The sequence below is a fragment of the Hemicordylus capensis genome, chromosome 3 (genome assembly GCF_027244095.1).
Source record: "Hemicordylus capensis ecotype Gifberg chromosome 3, rHemCap1.1.pri, whole genome shotgun sequence".
Classification (NCBI taxonomy): Eukaryota; Metazoa; Chordata; class Lepidosauria; order Squamata; family Cordylidae; genus Hemicordylus; species Hemicordylus capensis.
In genome coordinates, this window is record NC_069659.1 from 46,391,591 (window position 1) to 46,397,590 (window position 6,000).

Sequence of the window (6,000 nt, forward strand, 5' to 3'; positions counted from 1 at the left end):
CAGCAATCATACCGATATACTCTATTATGTCACTGTGCAACATTTAAAGGAAGATAAAATAGCTGTAAATCAGACCCTGCAGCATTAGATACTTTGTAAATGCTGAGAACTATTTATTAACTGTTGGACAAACATCCAGCAGGGTTTCCTCCAGCAGGACTATTCCTGGAAACATCATTTATACCCTTTGAATGGATTGTAGTCCTATCCTGATGGCATAACAAGTTAGAGTTATTCTTCCTGCCGTTCCTGAACATTTTACTAAGGGGATCAGTCCCAGACCACACGAACCAAAACAGATGTAAAGTTCCACTGATTTCAAAGCAACTTGGGAAAAGATATTTCTTATTAAACTAAGATTATATGTATATATCTTGATACAAAGATGGTGGCTGACATTGCACAAACCAACATCGGTGTTTCTGGCACAGGGCTACTGCACACATGTGAAAGCCATCCCCAGTGGCATTCTGCAAGAGCACAGCTGTGCAACTACTTAAAAGAGTATGCTACTTGCATTGTATTTATGGTGTATGTTTGAGTAATTTTTCAGCTAAATTAAAATCTTGAAACAACTTACAAAAATAATACAAAATACACATATTATTCTTACCTTAGTTAAAATGAGAAAAATCCTATTCTTCAGAAGAATCAGTTGAATGACTAGGCTGCTGGTCACTGAACAATCAGGGAGGCTCTCCCAGCTCCTTGGGAAGATGGTAAAATTCAGTGTAAAATGTTGCCCCAACCAGCCATTTTCCAAGGTGCAGGGTTCCCTCAACTGAAATGACACATAGGTTATGAATGAGTTAACTTACACATACTGAGCTCTAGTCTTTTGGAATGGATGAAACCTGTATTAGATGGGCCCCATTGGGTTCACTTTCTGTTTGTATCAAAATGATGCAATAGCACAATTCTGTGTTGGGTGTTTGCATGTGTGTGTGTGCCACTATCTTTTCAAAGCCTCCATTTCATTCAGAAAGAAGCACACACAAATGGGAAATGTGCAAAGATGAAGTATTGAAACAGGAATGAGGAAACAAAGTGAAGAATTGCAGCAAGCAATAGTGTCCTGCTATGGACATAGCCTTGATGTAATTTGAGTTTTAACGGCTCAGAGTTTTAACTGCTCAGCGCATATGGCAAGGATGTATTAAAAACCCCTGAGAAATGTTGCTAGTTTTATCAGAACTCTTACAGTGTCCTTTGAAATTCCTCAGATGTTTCACTAGAGGAGAAATCCTGAAAATCATTTTTTTATATTTTTCTCAAGGTGAAACTTCATTGGCAACTTCTGTGTTTGGTGCAATGGTAGAAAACCTTGATTGAATTAGTACATTGCCAGATTCAGACTAACCTATCACAATGTCTTTGGATAAATTTTCCTGCTGGAGAAAACAACTAGGTTTATTTTTTAAAAGAGAGAATTCAAGTTTAGTTTAGAAGTTGTACGTGTGCATATTCATCATCAGCATCACTGTCATCATAATCTCTGTTCAAAATCTTGCAGAACCTATGCAGTGCCTCATAAACCTGTGAAACCTGTTTGACCAGAAACAGGGAGAAAAGAAATAGGAGTGTAAAACACATGAGGGCAGATGTGATCAATTTCAGAGTGTCGGTGATGGGAACTCCAGCTCTCTAAAAATTCATCACGTCAGCCACAATGAAGGTGTGGTAAATTATGGCCACATAATGAAAAATCTGGATTTGGGTGTGTGATAAGAGAAACATGTGGCCCCTTTATGACCTGCTTAAGAGAGTAAAAGATCAGATATCATTCACTCATGTCAACCTGCATCTTGCCCTGAAAAATGGTCATGTGTATTGGTATAGGTGTAACAGAGTGTGGCCAGGTGAGGCGATGGTCTTAAGTAGCAAGGAACAAGCAATGCATACTCTGCCCTTGTTCTGGGGCCAACTCACTTGAGGACTGTTCTCACAACCTTAAACAGGAATGGAGGATTGCCTAGCCAGGGTAAAAGAGCCATGCGTGCTCCCAATTGATGGTTGCAAAGACTGAGTGAGAAGGAGGAGAAAGTTATGGCATGGGAGCTGGGTAGGATGGATGTGGCCAACCGACATTCTGTCTCCAGCATTTTACTGAGGGTGGTAAAATAACATCATACCCAGCTTCCCCCATGATGGCTCTTCCAAGGGGCGTAGCAAGGTTGGAGTGGGCCCAGAGACAAGATTTTAAAATGGGGCCCCGCTCACTGAAGCTCAGCTCATGAAGTAAAGAAATTTTAAATGAGGCTGAATAGTACTAGAGAAAGACATGCTGTTCTGGTAGCTCCAGGTCTTAACACTCACATCAATTTCAGAGGATGAATACAACTGAAGGAAGCCCAGGCAGGTGCGTGGCTGGGGGAGTAAGTCATGTGACTTGCCTCTGGGGGGGGCAAGGCAGTCATCCCCCAGACAACTGTCTCCCCTTGCCCTATTGTAGTTACGCCCCTGAATCTCCCTTCCTCTTACCATGATCTTGCAAAAACATGACCACCACCTGGGACCATGCACGGCTCTCCTACCCTGGCTGGGTGCTCTTCTGACCTTGTTTAGGGTCATGAGAATATGGTGGCAGAAAGACACAGGAGCTGGAGAAAGTGAAAGCCTCCACTGCTATAGCAAGGAGCAGCACACACTGGCCCCAACACAAGGGCAGAGTGCATACTGCTTGTTCCTTGCTGCTTGTGGTGTGATACAGCAATCAGCAAGCAACACAAAACAATCTGCCCTTATTCTGGGAGTGGCAGGTGCTTATGCCAGTTCCTGTGTTTTGCTGTCACCACATGCTTCCTCACTCTTGGTGATGGGGAGAAAGCACATGGCAGTGATAGATGGGACTAGTGTGCTCCTGAAAAGTTAGAGGGAAGAGTGGTGGCATCAGTGCCAGTCTGACCTGGAGGTCAGGACCAGGGGGGAGAGGGTGGGGCTGCATCAGCACTGGGCTTGCCCAGAGAGTGGGGCCAGCAAGGAGCTGTCGCTGCCCCAAACAGCAAGAAGTGAGCGTCCTCTGGCAAAGGGGAAACTTAGCAGACATAGCACATGTTTTCTCAAGGAAGCTTAGATATGCTATTATCTTGTTTCTTAGTTGGTACATATATGGTAGCAGTTTACAAGTGGTTTCCTTTGCCTAAGTACAGAGAAGTCAAGAAAGGAAGTTTGTTTGCCCCATCCATATGGTGGCTGTGGTTAGTGGGATAGAGCTATAAAGCACTAATGACAGATTTCCTATCGTTATGACAAGTGGAACTGATTTCCTCTTGGTAATCTATGTTTTGTAACATTAAACTCATAATTACAATTCAAGTAAACCAACTTAAATTATAACTCGCAAACCTGAAAGTAACTCCTTCCATTAGCAAGAAGGAAATTCATATACAGTATGTTGACCATTCAGTGCCTACTTAAAAGCACCAAATGGATCTAAGAATAATATGGTGAGCTTTCTATTTTAATTTGTGTTTATAACACAGAAAAGAATTGCAAACTCTGTATCATTTATTCAATGACCATCAACCTGCCTGGTAGGCCATTCTTACAGTCTGATTGAAAAGGAGAAAATCTTCATGTAGCAAAAAGGAACAGGTAACATTAATAATATTCAATCATAACATTTTTGGGTGTGTTCAATTTTTATTGCATTATGTGAGGTCTCAATTTTTTAAAACACCAATAGCTTCAGATTGAATCTACATCATACATCATGGTGACATCTATTCTTGGATTACCCAAAAAGCAGGAGGAATGTGGTGTTTCCCCCCTGGCTCTACCAAATGAAGTGTAATGGGCATGTGTTTCTCAGATTATAAAAGGATTCTCTATAAAATCACACATGTATCATAGAAGATGCAGCAAAGTTATAACAAAGCAAGGATTTAATATTTGTTAAAATGGGGGAGGGCAAAAATGGGAGAACAAGGATCAACTATGAAGTATGCCACTCTTTTTGCATAACATATGGAAGCTATTCACACACACACGTGCAAAACTGGGCTAAGGAAGCCCAGCCTGGTTTTGCACATGTGGGTGAGCCACTGATCCCAGCAGCACCACGGCAGCAAACCCACCTATGGAGCCACCCTTCTAACTGGGGTTAGGAGAGCGAGCACCCTCCTAACCTCATTTATTTGCCTGCATGTCGGCCACAGCTGGCAGACTCAGGGTGGGGAGAAGGGATCCCAATAATGCATCACAGGGCTGTCCTTAGGGCATGGCAAGCAGGGCGACCACCCCGGCCCCGCTCTTTTAACCCCCATTAGAATTAACTGGAAGGGGGCCTCACACTGGCTGATTTGCCCTGTGCCCTGCTCCCCGCCAGGGCTCTCTAAGGACAGCCCTGGTGCATCGCGGAGCTCTGGGGGTGGGGCACACCCTGGCAGCCTGACCTTCGCAGCTACCTGCAGAAGCCGGTGCTCGTCTGGACGGGCAATCCCCCCACCCAAGGAGGAAGGACTGCTTGTCTGTGGGGAAAGTACGTTAAACCAGCCTTCCCCACAGCCCGCCCTCTAGCCCTTCTCACTGCTCATGAGAAGAGGCTCATGTTATGATTGGTATCCAAGTCTGCCTGCAATTATTTTGCCACTTCATTTTAAAGTGTGGCTTTGTTTATATGAAATGCCCCCCATAATAACTCTGAAAAGTTACCATCTTTATAACTTGGTTATGAATTCTCTCTTCCATGTATCTGATGTCAATATTCAGACTATCACAGCTCATGATGATTATTTGCCACACTTCACAAACTGTTGTAAATGTCTTTCCCTGCTAACTGTGCAATGAAGCACCTTTTGGAAGTGGTGGTTCTCCTATATTTAGTTGGGGGAAGGCTGCTGTCCCTGTTCAACACACCACCTTTCCATTTACTTTTGCTGGTGTCTCCGTGTTGGTGTCTGTCTTTCATATTGCGAGCCATTTTCTTAAACATTTTGCTATGTAAACTGCTTTGAGAACTACTTTGCTGAAAAGTGGCATATACATATTTTTCAGTAATGTCCCACAATTCCTACCATCAAAAGATTATCCTGGGCAGGGGAATCAATCTGTGGCATTTGGACAGAAAAACAGATCTTGGGAGTTTTTAGGGTACACAAACTAATAATATATTTTTCTGGGTCATACAGACTTGCCCGAGGCATCTTTCCTAGAAAAACTAGGCTACTGGAAGATTGATTAGGAGGCTTCAGGATATAAGTGTCATTTTCTCTTTTGTATGTAACAAGGAGGTCTATCAAGTGTGTTTTTGGATACATACCATAACCTGGATCTTCCTGGTTGCAAAGGCTATGGGTCAGAGATTTTTCAAATTCCCATAACTCTCTCTGTAGCATGCAGCATGGCAAGAAAATCGCTATGTGATGTAAACTAAGATTGAGCTCTTCTGATCTTAGGGCTGAGGTCAGTTTTCACATGTATGGACATAACTTGTTCTCCTACCACTTCATTGCATGCAACAGAAGTGGTAGAACAGGCTATATCATTTCAGACCGAAGCTGTGAGAATGCTGTTTTTTCTGTGCTGCCCTGTGTTTAAAAACTTCATGCAAGCAGAAAACCAGCACAGAATAGGCATAGAGCTGGGCTTGAACATTTCTCCCCAGTGTGCTAGCTTTCTGTTTCTACCACCCATTTCTTACCATATTCGCTGCCTGCAGAGACCTAGCCTTCTGATGTACTTGCCGCAGATTGAGATGGCAATAAAAAGCTAGAATTGTGAGTTGGTATGGTGGGCAGCTTCCTTTTAGTTTGCAGGTGGGAAAATGAACAATTTCTTTTCCCCTCAAGATTAAAATCCCTCCAGATTAAACTTTCTGCAAATATTAAACTAGCACAACAGTGAGAGAGTTGAGCTAGAACTATTATCTCTGAGGTGTTGCCTTGTTTGTAAAAGGGAAATATTTCTTTTACATTGGAGAGCATTCAAAATGTTGTCTCTCTTCACCTTTAACCATTCCTCTTAGGACTTGGTTTCCAGACCCCTCACTATCTGTGCTTG